The sequence below is a fragment of the Lissotriton helveticus genome, chromosome 8 (genome assembly GCF_964261635.1).
Source record: "Lissotriton helveticus chromosome 8, aLisHel1.1, whole genome shotgun sequence".
NCBI lineage: Eukaryota > Metazoa > Chordata > Amphibia > Caudata > Salamandridae > Lissotriton > Lissotriton helveticus.
Window position 1 is genome coordinate 455,113,382 of NC_136069.1, and position 22,402 is coordinate 455,135,783.

Here is a 22,402-nt window from a genome sequence, read left to right on the forward strand (position 1 = left end):
CCAGTTTACAACGGTATGTTGACTGTGCACCTCAGATCGAGCGTACAGCTGACTGTTGTGGTGCACTGTAGCACCCAACCAGACTTTTCGATAATGTACATCACACACAGACATGTAATAGCGCACACTGGGTAGACCTTATATAGCACATAACTCAGAAATACCATATAGATGGATGGCAAGCAGCTCCCAAGAGCATTGTAAGTAGTTTAAAACACAGGCAAGCATCAAACAGAACGCACTGGACTGACCTTGCATACACCCCACATAGCGCAGATATACCATACAGCTGGCTGCAATGTGGCCCCGAAGAGCACTTTTCAATAGGATGGAACACACACAACCATCCAACACAACAAATTAAATAGAACATTTTGCTTACATCTAACTAAGCACAGACATGGCATTTGGGCCGTGGGCCACATTTTCAATAGAATGCTGTATATAAACATACATACCCTAATATAACATGTAATTGCTGTGCCTATAGTAGTGTAGCTCTATCTATAACTTGGTCATCAGATTTTGCTACAAAAAAGATGATGATGCTGGGCTGGTAAACAGGTGAGAAGGCCAACCCATCTTCACTATTGAGGGGCTTAGAAGAGCACCATTTAATTTATGAGGCAGGCCGCCAAGCCGAAGGACTGATATGAGGCAACGGGTACACCCATGCTGCAGCTGCGTGCTACAACTACTGCACTGATGGCCTGAACTCTACGCCACTCTACCCTAAGCCACTGCACTCTACTCCACTGCAGTCTACTCTGCACCACTCTGCACCACTCTAATCTGCATCACTCTTCTCTACACCACTGCACCAATGCACTCTGCGTCAATGCAGTCCATACCACTTTACTCAAAACCAATCCACTCTATGCCAATCTACTCTGCACCACTGTACTTAATGCCACTTCAGTCTAGCCCACTTTACTCCACTCTGTAACACTCCACTCTTTGACGCTCTTCTCCACTCTGTCACTCTATGACACTACCTGCACCGTTACACTCTACACCATTACACTCTACGCACTGCAGTCTATTCTGCTCCACTCTGTTCTGCACCACTCTACATCACTCTACTCTACGCCACTTCACTGTATGCCAATTACTCAAAACCAATGCACTCTAAGCCACTGCACTCTATGCCAGTCTACTCTTCACCACTGTACTTTATGCCACTTCATTCTAGGCCACTCTAATCGACTCTACAACACTCTACTCTATGATGCTCTAATCCACTCAATGCCACTCTGCGACACAACTCCACTCTACAACCCCCTATGCTACTCCCTCTATGCCACTTCATGCCATTTTACTCCACTATACTCTACACTACATTCCAGTCTACTCCACTACTCTACTCTACGCCACTACACTCTATGCCACTCTACTCTACGACTCAACTCCACTCTATGCCATTTCATTCTACTACTCTACTCCTCTCTATGCCACTCTACTCTACAACAATCAACTCCGCTCTACACTACACTATAATACTGCACTCCACTCTAGGCAACACACTCTATGCCACTCCACTCTTCTCTACACCACTCCACAACACTCAATGCCACTCCACTCTTTGACACTCTGCTTCACTCTACAATACACAACTATATGACACGCTAATACACTCTACACCCTTCCAATCTACGACACTCTACTACCTCCATGACAATCCACAACACTATGCCAGTCCACCCTATGCAACTCCTTGACACTCCACTCAACTCTACTCTACACCACTCCATCACTCTACGCCACTCCATAACAGCCCACTCTACTCCACGGCACTGTGCTTCATTACAGTCCGGCAGAAAAGCAACGTGTGCCTAGTCTGTTAAAATGCCCCTCCCATGCTGTGTAGCCAATGGGGAAGGGTCTAATGTGAACATTCATCCTACCAAGAGAATCTAATTAATCTAATCACTGGCTTAGTGATTTCTCATCAGCCAGAGCTGTCACCCCATTACCATTGGTGTACTCAAAGGGTATGCTGTGTGTTTCTAAATTATCCCTCCTGAATAAATATAAGCAACTGATAATGAGCCCTTAAATGTCCTTTTGGCTGTGAAAAACGAAATATCGAATCCAATGCTTAATTTGAGCCTGTGGTTTCCGGTGCTCAGCACCAGAACTAAGTTGTCAGCACCTGCACGTATGACCGCCTGCCCCATGGCAGAGCAGGTGGGTGAAATAGGGATGACCACAACAGCAGCAGGCCATTAATTCAATATACGTTAACAATAATTAATAACTGCTATGCAAGCCATTCTTCGAGCTGTGGGGACCGGGAATAGTATGAAATATAATACCTGCAAAAGTGTGAGGGTTAGTAGTTGTAGATGTAGTAGCAACAATGGATACTTTAAGTTGCAGTAGCCTTCTGGCAAGGGCCCTGGCACCTAATTGTTTACAAATTAAGCACTGCATGTGAACCTTAACTATACGGGGGCCAGGTGAGACCAAGCAGTATAGGAAGGCATATGCCTGAAAACACACACTGCGCTGTACCCACATTTTGGGAAAAAGGTCACCTCGCACATTATAACTTCTTCATGATACTAAATAGTACTGTAAACAAGTTCGTATCACTTTATTCAAAGAATGACTTCCTGCTCTTCGTGCCCTCTAATTACTAATCAGGGATAATTGACGCAGATGTAGAAGCCCTGCAAAAATGCTTTCCATTTGTATTTGCTGTTTGAAGTATGTTCCTATAATGCGGTTTTACTTCTGTAAGCGTTTGGCTCGGAGGTGTAGTCTCATGGGCTCCCTCCAAGTAAGCTTTCAGCCACAGAAAAACACCTCGCGAGCCACAGAAAAATGCCTCGCAATGTGTTTCCTTTTAACTTCCTTATTTTCTCACCAAAACCCTCTCTCGCAATGAAAAACATTTCAAAACCTGGTGAAAAATATTCATTCACCAAACTACGAGCACAGAAGACAATCTAAAGGCGTACTAGTGCAGCCAGCAGGTAATGATCATGCCCGAACACAAAATACAAGGGGGGGCCAATAGGCCCCCACGCAAGCATGGCGGGGCCCGGTCCCTCCCACAACCCGTCCCCTTCGGGGCCGCGTTCCTCGCCCCCTCGCCCCGGAAGTACTGGTGTGCTTCCGGGGCGAGGGGGCGGGGTCGCGGCGGCGAAGGGGTTAAGAGCCTGGGGAGCGCGGGAAGCGGCCTCTTTGTGCCCGCGCTCCCCGGGCTCGCTCCTCGCCCCACCGTGGGGCCGTTTAATTTTCTCGTTTTGTTTTTTCCAGGTCCAGGATCTGCTCGGCGTTTCGTATGGAGCAGCACACCCGGTGAAGCGGAGGCGCCAGGATTGAGAATTGGCTGGCTGACGGCATGTCGTGTGGGGCAAGGGAGAACAACTCCGGGCTTGCTCCGTGCCCCCCCCCCCAGCGGGGGGCAGAATAATTTTGTCTTTTACTGTCCGCTACAGGTGTTGCAGACTGCGAGCTTAGGCGGGGTCATGCAGAACCCGATGGAGATGCATGGAGGCAGGAAAGGCGTTTTTTCAACCCCCGGTGGCTCTCGAAGGCTAGGAAGGAAGTGGCTGATGGAGCGGCGCAACTGAGCGCTGGGAACGGTCGGTTGGCGTGGCCTCCGTCCATGGCCGGGAGAAGACTGGTCAACCCTTAAGCAGTGCAAGGACGGCGATGCGTTTCCCCAGAGGAAGTAAAACGAAGATTGAATCCCTATGGTGAGCATTGGGGCCGCGTGTGTCCATGTTCTTTCAGCGTGGGTGTGTTGGGCAGGCAGGGGGAAACACAGGGCTGAATTGGTGTGTTTCAGCACAAGGACAGTCTACCCAAAGGTTGCACCGAGTCACTGCACAAAGTGAGTGTTATCTGTTGACAGCGATGAGAACAGGAAAGTCCTTGCTAGCTTTATTAATGGACTTGCCACGTAATAAAAATAGAGGCAGTGCGGTAAATATGGTTTAACTGTGCATTACTGCATATGATAGAGCTTTTCACAAAACTTTTATAGGAATTTTACTGCGGAACATTAAAATGTCAGAATGACTCCCTGTTGTCCACAGAGTGCTCCGAATTTCAAAACACGGCCTGACTCATCAAAAACGGAAGCAATACGTTAGTTTGAAACTGTTTGAGAGTGAGCGCCAAGCTGCTGTTTGGAGTAGATTGTGACGTGGAACATGTAGCACGATTTTAAAATAGACTAGATTTCAGAACTGAGAACGTATCCGTTGGTCCATGCTTGTACTTTCAGTGTGTCACATTAACCCGTCCGAAGTTATAATGTGAGTTTTGTTCAGGATAAGTAAGTAGAAAACGGCAATGTTACTCCAGTAGAACAGCGCACTGTTGTAAATATTGTTAGTGCAGCAGGTGCAGTTGCATCGGGACTCGTGAATTTACGGGTCCCACTGAACCTCAAATGTGCCTTTCTTTTACTATCCAAGCCATAGCTAAAGAGCCTGTTCTGGTTGGCTGAGTGCCCATAGCTCCCTTGCTGATTTAATTTAACAACACTGCCAGTGGGATCCGGTAAAAATAGTGGAATACTGAAACCCTGCAGCCGTAAAAGGTGTACCATACACACGTAGGTGGGGCTTTTTAAATAACATCATCATTCATTTTACCTGTCTATTAGTAGTGACATTCAAAAATGTTAAGCAGTAGGGGGGAAATGTGTGGATATATTTCGAGTGTACGCCATTGGCCCTGTCAATGGCAACATGTCACAGTGCTGCACATTGAGCCCAAGAGATTCACTTAGTCCTACTCCAATTAATGAAAGTCCTACAGCAGATTCACGTCATTTATTGGTGTAATTTTATTTGTGTAATTTTAAAAATGTTATGTGCATGTCGAGGTTGCTAATTACTTAGCTTAGACAGCAAACAGCCATTGACAAAGCCAATAGTCCAGGTATGCTACAGGTAATATATAGTTGGGGGAGATGATGGAAAAATTACAAGTGGGCGGCACATTAGGCTAGTCCACAGTTTTGGTCCTTTACTTGTCATGATGTCCCCAGGGCTTCAAATGTAAGCTCTTCAAACTGTTAGACAAACCATGTTTGCTATGTACTTATCTTAGGCAGCAAACAGCCACTGACAAAGCCAATAGCCCAGTCTTACAGGTCAGATACTTGTAATAGTAATAATTGTGGTAATGACAGAAAAGACTACAAGTGGGTGGCTAGACCACAGTTTTGGTTCTGTGCGGTACCTGTGGTTGAAGAACAGCGCCATATAAAAAAGGCATAAGTAAATATTGGTCACTTTGGTAACGATCCCGAGTATTTAATGATGCCACTGCACTTATAATTCTTTAAAACCGATTTGTCGCGGGAAGGGCCCGGTGCGCCGCACAAACATCATGTTCATGCGCTGGCTGAACTGTCAGGCAGAGGTGAGCTAACATGCAGTTGCTTTAGCAATAGGTTCATGCTCTCAATGGTGCAACAGGTGCAGTGACACAGGGGGCCCAAAGTTATAGGAACCCCGCTAAACATCTAATACTGCTATATTTTGCTACTGACCAGGCGGTTACGAGTACTGGTAGCTTGCAGACAACAGCACATGAGTTGAGGAATTCAGTGGCGCCCAATCAGAAGTTCTCAGAATTCCTCTAGACAGTTCATTTTGCTATTATATAGGTAGTGGTGGATAGCCTACGAAAGCTGAAGAAAAATGATAGGCTCAACTCCTTTCTGTATAAAGAACCACAGTGGAATAATATTTGTTGCTAGAAGTGACGTGGTCAGTCCAGTTCAATTTCGAATGCCCAAAGTGGAGGTATTAATGTTTACACGTTTATATCAAGTACTGTTTGGCTCCAGTTTGGTGGAGAAGTGTGGCTCAAATGGTTGGAGGTGCAGACCCTGATGCGGAGGTCTAGCCCGGGACCAGGAGTCAATTCCCCGTCTTGGCGGGGTTTTGGGCTCAATTTACCAGCAACTGCCAGCCTCTGATGTGGACCAGGGTGACCACCTGCTACTGGGGATAGCAATAAGGCAGTGGGACTTTTAAGTAGAATAGTGTGGGTAGGTAAAGTACTATCCCACATCCTATCACACCTGTTTACAAGCAAGTTGGTTCAGTAAATGGTTGGCCAGGGTGAGCACCTGCTACTGGGAATAGCAATAAAACAGTGGGGCCTTTAGCTCACAAGTTAATCAAAAGGATGGTTCAGGGCCACCAATAATTGCCCGCTGAAATTGGGAGATCTTTATCTCTTTCTTTAAATGAAGAATGTCCAATGTAGGCCCAGGAGGGCGGTATCCATGACAGATTTGCAGGATAATCAACACGCTTTAAAATGTGTTACATTGAGAGGCACTGTATCTAAATGCTTTTATGTTGATACTAATCTCAGAGATGCTGCCCATTGCATACCTACATTTCGGCAAGAACACTTTAAATGACCATTTGTCAGTTTGGTTGAGTGCAAGGAGCATGAAAAGCTGCCCACATGGGGTTAAACGCTGTGACATTAGGATGACAATTACTGTGCCCTTGTTTTTTCCTTTCTGACTCAGCGACAAGACAGTCGTGCTTGCTGTTTAGTTGGTAAATAGACAATCTAACCATAATTGCTGACATTTTTGAATTACTATCTTTGGGGTCTGCTGAGGTGATAGAACAACCGTGGATCCATTCACGGATAGGGTATACCCCTTTTCTTGGGGTCCCCCTGGTGAGTAACGCACATCTAAGGGTAGGGCTTGACGCGGCTGTGAAAGCCAGTTTCCCAGGTCCCACATTTCCTTTGCAAACCAAAGCAGAAATCCAAACAAGGGACTTATTGCATTGTGAAGGTAATCAACATCTGAGGTGCTGTTCACTACTTTAGGGGGACATTAGTGGTAGCTGTGGGGGAGCAACCTTCAGCCTAAGTCTTGAAGGAATATAGAGCAGCTCGTTTTACCAGCTTATAATATCAGGAAGGAGTAAGTGAAAAGAGAACAGGTGTATAACAAATACCTATTTGTTCTAAACACACCCCTCTAGCTCCTTTACGAGGCTATATATCGGGAATATTGACAATACCAGTTCTGGTTCTGGATCAGCCAGGAAATTGCCATTCCATAGTAGACCTTTTAGTTTCAGGTAATTTCCTCAGAGGACGTAGAGCACGCAAAAAACTCACTAGAGTAGAGTGGATCTAAAGAGGAGGGTCGTGACCATGCCTAAATCCCATCTCTGATACTGCTGGTGCTCTTATATGGGCAGGTGGGTCAGACAGATTTGCGGATGAACAAGGCTGAACTGGGGGAGGCAGAATGGGTTGATGAACGGTAACACATTAAACCCTGATCTGTTGAAACTAATGTTGCATCATGATTTACAATAGGTGGCGGTGTACTATCAATTGATTGGACAATCATGGGTGGCAACGGGGGGGCCACCTGCTACTTGCAACTTGTTAGGGAAACGATGCTCAGTCTGGGATCATGAGAATAATACTTATAGGTTATGGTTGCCCCTTAGTTGTATTACGCGTTACCACTGTCAGCCACGATCCAAGCCAACAGTCAGGCGCAAGGGGTTCGATACTTAGAACACGTATATCTCATCAAGTTGTGATTGGGTGGGTGCCAATACAAACGGACTGTCCCTTTTTAACTGTTATCCTAATCATCGTTAAGGAGTCATGAGGGCGTTATGGTATGCACTGGGGACTCCATGCTTTGTGGCAATACACTACACACTGGGTAGTATTTGTTAATGAAGGCCATTTTTTCAGGGTACTCTTCATAACACTGATACAGTCACGCTACAGGGGACACAAACTCAGGCTATGCTCAACACTTAGTCGGAAGTGTTTAGGAGTAGGCATCTGACGCTAATCGTATCTCAAACGTGGCAAGGGATGGCAATGTAAGACTAGCACATGTACTGCAGTTATCGCCAGAAACACTAATGGTTTGTGTTTATCTTTTCCATTTATGTGTGGCCGGGTCCATGGTGGATATCTGGAGTGCTCCGCATCACAAAGCTGCTACAGGTGGACAGCCCATGGGATGCTGACGTCAGGTAGAGGATGGCAAACAACAACGCAAGTGTGATGGTCGAGCGATTAAAAAACGCAGGAGGTGCCAACACAGAGTTGATTGTTTCGGTGTGTAAGCCCTTATATGGGGCTGGCGGCAGTAACGTAGCAGGATGTGGCTTCACAAAAAATTGCAGTATTTGCCGTCACAGGAAAATGTATACCTTCAGTAACGGCGCCTGTGCACGCAGGGCCACCAGTGTCAGATATGCATAGATCACCAATTGGTAAGTGACAACGGTAGAGATGGGACAGTACACAAGGGTATGCAGTCCTAGCCTCGGCAACCCCAGGAAGGATAGGCCTATGCAGCGCCTCGTTTCCCCGGTTCAGGAAGTGGGGACTTCCATGGTAAAAGTAGTATCAGGCACTTAACACTTTCCAGGCGTAATGGCTGGGTGTGGATGGTTAGCAGACTGTACAGTATACCAGTGGGAAGGGTAGAATGTAGTACCAGGTTTCCCCCGGTCATAGCATCTGCAGGGAGCCTCGAGAGGCGTGCCCCCCACACCCTCAGTCATGTTAGGGCATGGGGTAACGGTGATAGGACACAGACGGCACCATAGGGGGGGCTCGGTTTCCCCCAGGCTGAACGTAAGAGGAGTGGGGGGGCTAGGCGAGTGCAAGGAGTCACTCGGTGAAGAATCACTCGATAAAGAGGATCAACACTTGGTTTGAGAAACTATGTCATACACATTAAGCGCAGAATATCCCACAGGGGGTCATCGCAGGACCAAGTAGACTAACAGTCGGTGGATCAATCACAGGGTGGGGGTTCCGGTAGACAGTTGGGGATGCCCTAGGGATAGGGAATTAAATAGCAGGGGTAGAGGGTTTTTGGATTAGGAAGTTATGACCTTTCAGTGTAGGCGGTTTGGGGGGGGGCCAGATAGTCGGTTAACTACCTGGCCTGTGGCGGTAAGGTCATTAATCGGTGAGCAGCATTTTAAGGTCCTTACGGGGGGGGCGGACCCATTCACGAAAGGGGCCGCCCGCGGGAGGGGCCATTTGGTCTCTCTCAGAACTTCAGGGGCAGGAGATGGTCTCCATTAATTTAAAGGGTGCGGGGGAGGGAGTTTACGCTTTCCTCAGGCTGGTAGCCACCCCTCACAACACTATGACGTCATTAAGGTGCGCGAGTGTCTGGGCCCTCCTGTTATGGTTAAATGGAGTTCGGGGAGCGCACGTGGGTGTAACGTGCCCTGGGTTGCGCATGCGCATCTTCAACGCGAGAGCGCAGCTGTAAAAGGATCTGACACCGGTTGGCGACCTTGCCCTAGGCCTTTATTAAAGTTATTAAAAAGTTATTAAGTATTGGAAATATTAGAATGCAGTTTAATTTTCAGGATGATTAGATTACGTTAGGAGACACGCTGTATTAGCTATTTGTTAAGGTTAGCCCATCATACCATGTCGAAACGGATGTCAATCTAATATTCTGAAAAGTGTGCATTTTAATAATTATCAGAAATGTTTATTTGATTAAAATTTTTGATTTGTTTTTATATTTTAATAAATACGGCCAGGGGGGGGGCCCCGTACCCCCCCTTGACTTCCAAAGACCCCCATGTGTTGACTGGTTGAGTTGGGTAATTCAGTCAGTGTTCAAGGGGGGAGGTGGCCGGCAGTCCAAGACCATGATACAAGGGGGGGCCAATAGGCCCCCACGCAAGCATGGCGGGGCCCGGTCCCTCCCACAACCCGTCCCCTTCGGGGCCGCGTTCCTCGCCCCCTCGCCCCGGAAGTACTGGTGTGCTTCCGGGGCGAGGGGGCGGGGTCGCGGCGGCGAAGGGGTTAAGAGCCTGGGGAGCGCGGGAAGCGGCCTCTTTGTGCCCGCGCTCCCCGGGCTCGCTCCTCGCCCCACCGTGGGGCCGTTTAATTTTCCCCACCCTCCATCCCTTATTTAGCAGACCTTGGGGCTTGGCAAGATGGTGAGTATCAGGTTTTGTCAATGTGCCGGAACATAGATGTAAGGGGGACTTGATCCAGTAGGCCTGGAATTTCCTGTATACTGGAAGGAAGTACAGAATTTAAACGTTGGTGCAGTGCCGTGATTTTAACCAATTCTTTCCTTAGGCCCCTTTTTTCCCGCTTACAGGAGTAATTATATATGTGATGTTATGCTTTGCTGTGTGTTAACAATTTTATCCTTAGGCCTTTTTTCCTTTTAGAATAGCATTGTCGTATTTATTATGTGTGTCTGGCGGTAAGGTCATTAATCGGTGAGCAGCATTTTAAGGTCCTTACGGGGGGGGCGGACCCATTCACGAAAGGGGCCGCCCGCGGGAGGGGCCATTTGGTCTCTCTCAGAACTTCAGGGGCAGGAGATGGTCTCCATTAATTTAAAGGGTGCGGGGGAGGGAGTTTACGCTTTCCTCAGGCTGGTAGCCACCCCTCACAACACTATGACGTCATTAAGGTGCGCGAGTGTCTGGGCCCTCCTGTTATGGTTAAATGGAGTTCGGGGAGCGCACGTGGGTGTAACGTGCCCTGGGTTGCGCATGCGCATCTTCAACGCGAGAGCGCAGCTGTAAAAGGATCTGACACCGGTTGGCGACCTTGCCCTAGGCCTTTATTAAAGTTATTAAAAAGTTATTAAGTATTGGAAATATTAGAATGCAGTTTAATTTTCAGGATGATTAGATTACGTTAGGAGACACGCTGTATTAGCTATTTGTTAAGGTTAGCCCATCATACCATGTCGAAACGGATGTCAATCTAATATTCTGAAAAGTGTGCATTTTAATAATTATCAGAAATGTTTATTTGATTAAAATTTTTGATTTGTTTTTATATTTTAATAAATACGGCCAGGGGGGGGGCCCCGTACCCCCCCTTGACTTCCAAAGACCCCCATGTGTTGACTGGTTGAGTTGGGTAATTCAGTCAGTGTTCAAGGGGGGAGGTGGCCGGCAGTCCAAGACCATGCAATAAAAACAAGATAACATTGCATTATAAACAAAAGGGAGAACCTTTTAAACCAATGAAATGATGGGTTGGACAATTACCCATGACTGGCAAGGTTAGCATTGGCAATAATTAAATTAAGGCCACACCAGTCCGTCCTGGGCCGCACGGTCCCTCTCAGTCGCCTTACACCTCAAGCGCATTTTAAATTGCGCAAAGTCGCATTTGCATGAGAATGACCAGCCCCACCATTGTAAGCTCCACCCTAAGGGTGAAGACCACGCAGACGTTGCCGCGCACCAGCCGCCCCCAGTGGAAATTGCACGCCTAATTGTCACGGTTTCCTGAATTATGTGCCGTCATGTTATGCAAAGTGCCCCGCTAAAATACAGTATAAACATAGCTGCCAAGTTTTCAGATTGCTTATGTGTGACATTTTCATAATTTTAGTGAAATTATGAGTTACATTCAACGACTATGAGCGACACTTTTTCTCAAGCAAAATCAGGCAATGAAGTCGAGGGAAACATATAAATATCAGTAATTACACCCATTTGAGCAGTGAGAAACTCTAAAATCTTAAAATTGATGCAAAGCACCAGTGCACAACATAGTTTTCTTGAAGTTCGATGTTCTTATTTATACAACAGCACACATTCTTTTCTGAGGCACAGCACATTGTTCAGTCTCTTCATTTCTGATGCACACAGTCTGTCATAGCTGCCAAAGTTTGCGATTGCTTATGTGTAACATTTCACTGGTTTCAGTATATTTATGAGTAACATTAAGCTGCCAAATATATGACACTCAGAGTGACACTTTCTCTCCATTAAAACCATGGAATGAAATGCATTGAAGGAGCTAAATATCAGAGATTGCAATATTTTGAAGAATGAGAAGCTCTAAAGATATCTTGAAACTAATAGAAAACTCCTGAAATGAAATCTCACTAACACACAACCTCTTTATAAGATGACCATACTGTAAAAAAAATTGCGGCAAAGCCTTTCATGGCAATGAGGACACATTAGAAGGAAGTTTGCAGGGGGCTGTGAGTCACTAGCTTAGCCTGTCAAAATATCAACAGGTAGCTCTCCTTAATGTTTATAAATATTGCAATTAAGTCATTAGATGAATTTGTCACTCCAGCTGAATCATGTGTCCAAACAAAATCAAATCATTAAAGTGAATCAATTCTTTCAATCAACATTTATTTTAGGAGTTGCTAATTTAATCAGAAAACAATTAGAAACAAGAATCAATACTTTATACAATAAAATATGTACATAAGTGATCGTGGCCCAAATGGCAATGGTCACCCTGGACTTCCTCTCATACAATCCATACATACATGCTCACTATCCAATCAACCACATTCAGACTGTAAAAGCACACTAAATCATTCATCAACGTGTTCACCCTCTAGTAATACAAAGTCCCTCTATATATAAAAAATAGAGAAATTATTTTACATGAATCCCATAGAAAAATGCATAAATCATTCAAGATAACAAAGAAGACTGATTCCAGGATTTCACAACTCGATAGCGCGGGGATGCCTTCGGGTCACCAGGCGCTTTACAAAACATAAAATAATAATAATAATAATAAAATATCAGTTCTTTCATTGAATTAATTGAAAAGAGTTTTTATAGTTAGATCCACATAGATTGTTTTTGACATACATCAAACAAAACATATATACGGGACAAAAAAGGAAACTAAAAGTGCCAATGCGTGTTTCGGTGACACCACCTCCTGTATGGGTTATCACCTTCTTCAGGACGTAAGAAAACAATCAAATCAGGAGTCCATGGGGCCTGAACAATGAGAATCGGTATGGAAAGCCAAAAAAAGGCATTATTGGTAACGGCACGATAAATCAAGGTCAGAAAACCCGTCTATCCGATGGGGTCATAAATCTGAAAATAGTGCACGTTTCAATCACATAATGAGTTAATGTTGCCACTGCTTCTCTTGGATAATAACGTCTTGAAACAGGGGTCCCATTTTCTAAAAATAGATGGAATTCAGTGCTCCAATGATCGGAGTTACAGGGGAGGCACAACAATGACTTGCGGGGATTAACCCCTTCCATGCTGATGACGGCCGGGGGCCGTCATGGCACACAGTGCTCGTGTGCTGATGACGGCTCCTGGCCGTCATGACCGCACCCGTGATCGGAATGTGCCGCACAGGCGCAGAATCACGGCCGTGCACAATGGGTTAACAGATATGGATCCGAACCGGATGCTCTGGATGTTTAATGCCAAATTTTTATAAAGACGCTGCTGACAGAGTAAAGCCGTCCGCGGAATCCACAGGGAGACAGAAGGAGCGATGTCACGGGGAGACCCACTGTTTCAATATGGACTGGCACTCCTCTGAAGCAGGAAGAATGAATCTCCGGCTGGATAAGAAACATGAGGATGAAAGGCTGCATGATACCACAGTCCGCAAACACTCGTAGTGAGTCAAAAGCTAGCTAAGCCTGACAAGACATCAATAGTGGATCAACAGGTATACACCCTTTACAACGAAACTTTTACAACGAACTACCATTACAACGCAACTTTTACAACGCAAACCATTACAACGCATAGCGCTGGGGGGCGCTCTAGGATAGGGAATAGGTTTAATGTACTATCCAACACCTTCCCTACTATCCACGGGGAATGGAGTTGGAATAGTAAATTAAACTATTCACTATCCAGCGCCCAAAAGCATTAAGCGTTGTAATGGTATGCGTTGTAAAACTTACAATGTAAAGGTAGGCGTTGTAAAAGTATGCGTTGTAACGTCATACATCCGGATCAACACTATGTAGCAGGCACCAAGTAAATTTTGGAGGTCAGTCCGTCTGAAAATATAGTGAGATTAAGAAAAGCATGCCTCGGGCTCTCAGTACAATATGGTTAAAAAATGGAATGGTGGCATAGTAGGGTAATATTGGATGAAGAGCTGCAGACAGTCCAGTCCTGAGCTATCAGAGAGCTCCCTTGTGTCTGTCAGTCAGACTGGAAAAGAAATACCCCCCACTCCAGGGCGTCACTGGGACAGAAAATAAACCTAGGCAGCAGACTAAAAGTGCCACCCAATAAGCAAACTAGAAAATTTAAATTGGCCCACATTTGCAAATCAAAGCAGTTTTGAACTTGTCAAGACACGCTCAACAGTTTTTTGCAATGTATAGAAAAGACTGAATGCATCTAGGTTTGCTGCAAGCAATCTTTGTTACATTATGAGGGAAATTAACAGTAATACCTGGTGCACTAACCACAAACAGCCAAATGAAATTAGCCCACACACTGACTGGTCATATGATCTATCCTTTGGGGCCTGGCAGATGGTGCCTCAAGGAAAAAGAAAGCAGCTGCCAGCTAGCTCCACTGATTTCCAAGATAGAGACTCCCTCATTTAATCTGCGGGCAAGGTTTGGTAATCATATGAGGGAGATAAACAGTAAAACCTGACGCTGCACAACAGACCTAATAGTCCCTGAAACAGTCAAAGAAAGTCAGCGCAAATGAGGACCTGTGACAGTAACATGCATACTTTGGGAAAGCACTGCAACAGGCACACCAAAAAAAACAAAGGGAGCAGTCAATAGCCAACACTATAAAATCTTCCTTCCAAGAAAACCTCCTCCCCTCTTTTAATTGTGTGCCGCCTCGTGACTGTATGTGAATCAGCGCACCGAATGTAGACTTGGCTGATTGAAGCTCACTCGACCTCAATGGACCTAGTCTTCATGGGACAGGCTTTGTTCCGCTGCCAGCTATTCCACATGAATGTGGCTGGCATCCTTCTCTGTGCACACCCCTTTGAAGGGTGGCTGACTGTCTGGCAGCGTGGTTGCTGGCCTTTGTATTTCACCAGCGCTGTGCTTGAGTGTCCTCGAAACCGTCCGTTTAACTTGCCTTTGCAGCATGAGAGTAGCAGCTGCAGCGGCTCCACTGGCAGGTGGACATCGGTCTGCAGAGTGACTGCTAGACCAACAGCCTCGCTGAGGAGCCTCTAAGCAGTCTGATCCGGTCAGTCACAGCAGTGCCCCAGGACGAGAGGCACAGGCGGTGGTGCGAGTATTGGCGGCTTCAAAAATGAAACTTTCAAACATAACTTCTGCCCGCTCGCACCACCCAGGTTATGATTTAATTTTCTGGCTCAGGTGAAAAATCAACAATGTTGCAAATGCCCCAGTGAGAGCAAAGCTGAGCCAGCCTGGCCAGTCGGAGCAACCGGAACCACCTCCTGGCAGATGATGATGTATATTAAACACCAGAGCAGTGCAGTAGTTGCACTGTACAGTGAAGTAAGTGGTTTCTGGCTGCGTGGCTGCGAAGGGGCCCCCCGCACCCATGGCATGTGCAGTAAGAAAGCTCATTCTCTGGTTTACTGCTGGCAGGGACCAGTGTTTCAGGCTCCACAGCCTGTCACATCAGCATGCTCTCTCCCAGGCACGGGGCACCAGTGCACGAGGACAGGCCTCCCTTCTAAAGGCTACCCTGGGAACACGTGTCCTTACTGAGGAACGCAGCACATGTCGTCCCCACACCCACTCAGCAGTCAAATACCTCTACGTCCCTTATCCTTGAGCCAGTCATCATTAATGAGGTTTTCCACTGACAGGAAACAAAACAGGAAACGCTTTTAGGCTCCACCCACCCTCCTGTCAAGGGTTATAATTACATAGCCAACAGAAAAAACGTCCTGTTTTGTTTCCTGTCGGTGGACCTGATGGGGTAAGCTTGGCTAGGTGCTGGGCACTTACTTGCTTCGTGATTGTCCTGTGGTATCCTCGTTTGCTGGGCTCTGGGGGTGCTCATGGACCTTAGTGGTAGCTGCTTGAGTCAGGATGCCTGGCTTCCTGGATTCCTTTGGGTTCTCGGTTACCGGTACTGCTGGGCTGAACTGGTTTCCTGGTATCCTGCTGTCTGGTAAGCCCTCCTCCGGTTCCCCTGGCTGTGGTTCCCCCCATCAGTCGGTGTGCCATTTGGGTCCCGTTGGGGGTGGGGGACCTTGGGCACTTGTCGTGGTTGGAGCACCTGGAGTGTGTTCCGGGTGCTCCGTTTTCAAAGGCGAGCATCCATGTTGGGTTCCGGACGCTCCGTGTGCTGTACTCCATTCTTACTTCTTCTGGTGCTACCTGGACCTTGAGGAGCACCCGGGTGGAGCTCCGGGGGCTCCATTCTGCTTCTTCTGGTGCCGCCTGGTAATTGTGGAGCACCCGGGTTGGCCTCCGGGCGCTCCCTTTTATTTCCTCTGATGCCGCCTGGACATTGTGGAGCACCCGGGTTGGGCTCCGGGTACTACGCTGCTTGTGGACAGTGCGGTTTGCCTGGGTTGGGCTCCAGAGTGCTCTGCAGCATTTGGGCAAGTTTACCTGCTATTCCCGGCATTCTCGTGGGTAATGGTCGCCGGGGCTGGGCTCAGTGGGGAACGTGGGTGAGGGATCGCGTTTTCTGTCTCTCTGCATGTTTTCGGCGTTTGGCGGCCGTGATTGGTGGAGTTTTCTGGCTTTGACTGGCCACGCCCCTCCCACTTAATTTTGCTTGTTACACTCAGCTGTTGATTCAAGGGGCGGTTTCCGGCTTGTTTTTGTTTAAATTGAGGAGGGTTGTCACATTGTAGTTCTGTACCTACCCCTCTGTTGGGTGCGTGCTCTGGGTCCTATCTTTGGTGTTTTATTTTGGGGAAACATCAAAAGAAACAAAAGCATGTGTCTCCTGTCTCCTCTTCCTCTTCTCCAGTGGACAGTGGGGATTCTGCCCCGCCTGTGAAGCGGGCCAGGTTGGATGTCGGTAGTTTGATGCGCCTGATTTTGGAGACTTTGTCAGATCTGAAGTCCTCCAAGAAGTCTGCTGGGGGTCGTTTTGGTGAGGGTGTTGACCTCTATTCTGACATTTCTTCCTCAGACTCTTCTGATGACTCTTCCTTGGGCGCAGTGGATCTGAAAGTAAAATATATTTCCAAGGAATTGTTGCCTGACATTCTTTCTCATGTACGAGGGAACATGGGGATTTCTGATGATGCTGTGGTCAGCAATTCTCAGGATGCGGTTCTGCTGCAGTTTTGGAAGCCTGTTATTACTCCTCTCCCTATCCATCCCTTTGTAATGGATGTCCATTTGAAGGAATGGAAGGATCCTGATCACATCCTGATCACATCATGTTGCCTCGCTCTATGTCCAAACTGTATCCTTTGCAGGACATGGAGGATTAGATTCCTGAGTCGTTGCATGTGGATTCCATTGTCGCCAGTTTAGTGGGTCATCCTTCTATGGTAGATGATAATATACTGCGTGATGGTGTGGCTAAGAAGATTGACTCTGTGTTGAAGAAATCTCATGCAGGCTCCCACCTCGCTATCTGTTCTGGTGTTTATGGGGCTTATGTCGCATAATCCTTGTTGACCAACTTTAAGACTTTGTTTCCCACAATGCAGGGTGGAGGGGCAGTTGTCCAGACCTGCTGAAATCCATGAAACGTCAGGCCGAATTCCTCTAGGACATGGCCTTTGATTCTATGAGCACTTCTGCCTTGTCCTGTGGTTTCTCAATTGCCACTCAGCGGAATCTGTAACTGAAGGGTTGGAATACGAATGCCGCTCAGAGATCCATGGCATTGCAGTTGCCGTTTACTGGACCTTGTCTTTTTGGGGACGCTCTTGAAGATAAACTTCACAAAGTATTCAAAGAGCGGAAGCATTCTTTGTCCTTCCGAAGTCAGCCTTCTCGTAAGGACTCTTCCTTCTCTCAGGCCAAGACCTTACGCCAACCTTCGCGGTTTCAGAAGTCTTCCTTTAGGGGCCACAAAGGAGCTGGTAGGAGTTCCCCCGAAAGTTCCAGAAGAAATCCCCCCTGGATGCAGGACAGGGTCAGCAGCATTCCTGACTATGCCGCCCCCGGGGTCGGTCATGCTGGTGGTCAATCAATGGTTGGTGGGAGGCTAAGGTTGTTCTTTCCTGCTTGGCGTCTGATGACCTCCAACCAGTGGGTGCTGGATGTCCTGGACCGTGGGTATCGGAACGAGTTTCTGTCCCTTCCTCCACCCTCGGGCGTAGTGACGACTCCGGCACCCTAGAACCATTCTTGACGTCAGTCATTGTTGGACGGTGTTTGGTCTTTACACCTGAAGAAAGCAATTTGACTGTTCCCCGGTTGGAGTGGGGTCTGGGGACCTATTCAATCATCTTTTTTGTTCCGAAAGTCACTGGGGGTTTTCGGATTTTCATCAATCTTCGGCGTCTGAACTTGTTTGTCCGGAAGATCCCTTTCAAGATGGAGACCTTGCAACGGGTGATGCTTTGATTCAGGCCGGCTGGGTGATGTCTACGCTGAATCTCCAGGACACCTAGCTTCATGTGCCAGTGGCTCTGGGGGATCAGAAATTCCTGTGCTTCTGCCTGGAGGGTCATCATTGGCAGTTCTGTGTCCTTCTGTTTGGTCTACAATCCGCTCCCTGAGTGTTCACCAAGGTGGTGGCTCCCTTGCTGGCCCATCTTCACCTCCTGGGAGTGTCGGTATTTCCTTACTTGGACAATTGGCTGCTCCAGGCTCCTTCCCCTTTGGTCCTTTCTCAGCAGCTGTCCTTGACCAGTCGTACACTACAACATCATGAATTTCTCCTGAACATTCCAAAGTGCCAGCTGCTTCCTGCCACTCTAGGATCTTTCATCAGGGCTGTCTTCGATTCTATCCTGGGCAAGGTGTTCCTTCCAGATTCCCGGCTTCTGCACCTTCACTTCCTGTTGAGGAGGTTGTTGTCCCAGGCTGCGGCTCCCCTCCTTCAGTAGCTCGAGATTCAGGTTCATATGGCTGGGACTGTCCCTGGGGAAGATTTCATCTTCGGCCTCTGCTGTGGCATCCTCACCATTGGGTGCCTTTTCTGGTTCAGGACTATACTGTGCTCAGTGCCAGTGTCTCTGGAGGTTGTGTCCGCTCTCCAGTGGTGGCTGGATACTTCCAATCTATCCAAAGGGATGTGGATTTGCCTGCCGCCTCAGGTGGTGTTGACAACGGATGCCAGTGCGTCCGGTTGGGGAGCGACTCTGGGTCAGTGGGCGTTCAGGCTCGTTGGCTCCAGTCGGAGTCCCACCGGTCCTCCAATTGGAAGGAGCTGTCTGCTGTGGAACGTGGTCTTTGTTTCTTCCAGGATCGTCTTCTGTGGTACGATGTCCTGGTGCAGTCTGACAACACAGTCACTGTGACTTACATCAACCACCAGGGCAGTACTTGCAGTCCTTCCTTGAATCTGGTGGCCTGTGTAATTGCTAGTTGGGCGGAGCATGATCTTCTGGCCATTGCTGCTCAGCATATTAGGGGTGTGGACAATGTGGTGGCGGATGCCTTGAGTCGCAGGTTTCCGTCATCTCTGACCCTGTGTCTCTCACCCAGTATTTTCCAGCTGCTCTGTCAGAGGTTCAGGACTCCCAAGCTGGACTTGTTTGCCTCCAGGACTAATGCGCTACTTCCCCTCTTTTGTTCCCGGACTCCGGAGTTGGGGGATTGGGGGGTGGAGGCATTGTCTCTCCAGTTGCCCCTTGGTTGCTGTATGCCTTTACCCCTTTCCTCTGATTCTGGCCTTCTTGCTGAAGGGAAAGCAGGTGGGGGCCCAGGTTGTGGCAGTCTTACCTCACTGGCCTCGGAGGTCCTGGTTCCCGTTGTTGTTGAGTCTGTCGGTGAGTCCTCCTCGGTTTCTGCCTTGCTGAACGTCTCCCCTGAGATCGCCATCTCCCTCCCTCCTGGTCCCTCTCACCCTGGCCATCTGGAAGTTGAACGGCTGTCTCTTGGAGTCTGGGGTTTGCCTGACCACCTCATCACAGTGATGCAGGCCTCCCGTAGGAAGACCTCTTCGTCCACCTAATCTGAACATTGGGCTTCCTTCTCCTCCTGGTGTTCTGGGCTTGGTCTGTCTCCTACCTTTTGCCCTATCACTTTTATTCTTCAGTTTTTTCTGGATGGGTTTCAGAAGTGCTATGCCTTGTCTCACGGGTTGGTCCTTACCGAAAGATGGTTTTTACACTCAGGTGTCCCTATGTAATCAAATGCAGAAATCCTGAAGCCATACAAAAAACCTTCTAGTAAAATCCTAGCCGTGGCATGATCTGGGTACCTGTTTAACCAAGGAGTCATAGCCATAACATCAATGGGTGAGTGTGTTGCCAGTTGTGTCCCCTCCTCAATCTTGTTTCTTCTTTCCACTATAGCCTGCTTTCTTGAGGCATTTAGATTCTGGGTGAGAAGGGTTGGTGCAGATTGAACATGCGTGTCTGAACTTACAAGTGCTGTGGGCCCTGTTGCATGCCCATCTAATAAAATCCCTTTCCGCCCCCCCCCCCGGTCCCTGGACTAGGGGCCGTGGCCATGGTTTGAAGCGGCCGAAAGGGTTGTGACGTTTAAAATGTGTGACCCTTGTTCAAATGTTGTCCTGCGTTACTTGGCTGCCCTGGCCCAAACTGATCCAACCATGATAGCGTGTCGACTCTGTCCCAGGAAAGTGGTGGGTCAACTGCCTTGGCCTTCCTGAAATTCATGTCATAATCCTTCCATCCATCACCCCCATACTTAGACATAGTAATCCTGCTCTCGTAACAAGCCATCTCTGCTTGTAAGTTAGGTAAACGCTCAGCTATTATTGCCATAAATACAGAGAAGGTCCTAATCCAGTTGCTCAAAGTCTCCTCAACCCTGAATCTTAACAGTTCAGCACGCCATTCACTCAGAAGCATCCAATCTTTCAGTTTCCTCGAATATTCCATTTCGCTGTCATCCACTAGTAGGGAGAACATATTAATGTAAGCACCAGACCATGCCAATTCTTTCATTTTGCGTATTACATGCCTGGCCAAATGTTCCCTTCCGCACCCAGTAATGGCAATGTCACTTCCATACCTATTGCCACAACTCCAGCAGGCTCTGTCACCTTGTCCTTTCCATTGCTGCTCGCTGACACCTCTTTGTTTTCTCCTGCTAAAGGAACCCCCCTGTTGGTTGCGGGATAGATGGAGCACCTGGCCCTTCAACTGTTGCAATAATCTTTGCCATCATCTTTTTTGCCTCAGCCAGAGGATCCTGCCCTACTTCATTTGCCCCCACTGAAGTTGGCAACATCACTCCCCTCCCTAAACAAGGTAGAACTTCCGCTAAGTGTGCCACTAATTCCTGTGGTACCTGATTGAGGTCTGCTGGTGTTGTGACAGGCTTAAGGACCACTGGGGTAAGAATTGGAATCGCTGGACTAGGAGTGGGCACCACTGGGATTGATCTAGGGACAACAGGGGTGGGTGTGGGTGTCACCGGGCTTGGTGTGGGAACCACTGGGCCAGGTGCAGGGACCACTGGGAGACTTGTGGGGACCACTGGGATAAGTGTAGGGACCACCGTGACCAATGTCACTGGATCCCTTGAGGGAACCCCTCCCGCCGGAACCTCTCCCAAAGGCTGGCCTGGCCCGGGGACTAGCTCTTGGTTCTTCCTTTTCTGGGCCTAGCCCACCTGGGGGGTGGATCCAGTTTGCCCCTGGGTTTTGGGGGCACTATGGTGTGCTTAGGCCTCCCCACCACCTCACTCTGTCCTTTCACTCTTTCTCTGAGCTCAGCCAGGCTCTTCCCCATTTTCCTGACCTTTCCCCACCTCCTGTACATTGTCATCATTGACTCCATCATGTCTTCCATGCGGGAACGCTTAGCACCACGCTTACTGGCCATAACTCCTGAGCCAAAATGAAAAAGTCACTTATAAGCTGATAAGCAAATAACACCGCGAACACAATGCTATCTGTATCTAAGTGATTTCGCTTACCGAGAGCCTCCCCTTAATATTTGCCTGGCCTGGAAACCTGTCCAGGTCCTTACCTTACTGTTGGAGGATACACAAACCGGCCGTAAGCACCACGCAACTGGAGCCGCGCCACACCAGCTAACCTGGGTGTAGGGTGAATAATCTCAACCCAGCGGTCCACAGAAGCCGTGAAATGCAGGCCTGTCAGTGCCCACTTCTTAGTGATGTCCTCACGCCCCCTCCGCTGCGCTGTGTCAGTGGGGCTTAAACCCTGTGAAACTCTGTAATCGTGATAAATGTAGTATCAGTGATTAACCAATTAACACCAATCCATAAATCCATGTCCCACCCACTGTAAAGAAATGCTGCCCAAAAATGTTCCTAACAACGTCAATGTTTTCAACTGGACCACCCCTAATAGTTCAGGTGCAAACAATCAGCACACCGCAGTGAACAATTAAATCTCAACAGGCCTGTTGCCACATGTAATTCGGGTTCACCATTACCTGTACACCTCCTTTGTGCACTTTACAGAAGCTGCTGTGTTCGCACAGTCAAACTTACTACCATTCAATACTTGTTGAAAACGAATTCACGAACAATTCCCCCTCCAATTCCTCCCAAAACGACCAACTGTCTACAAATATTGTGTTCAAATCCCTTCTACATACTCCGCTGCATGGT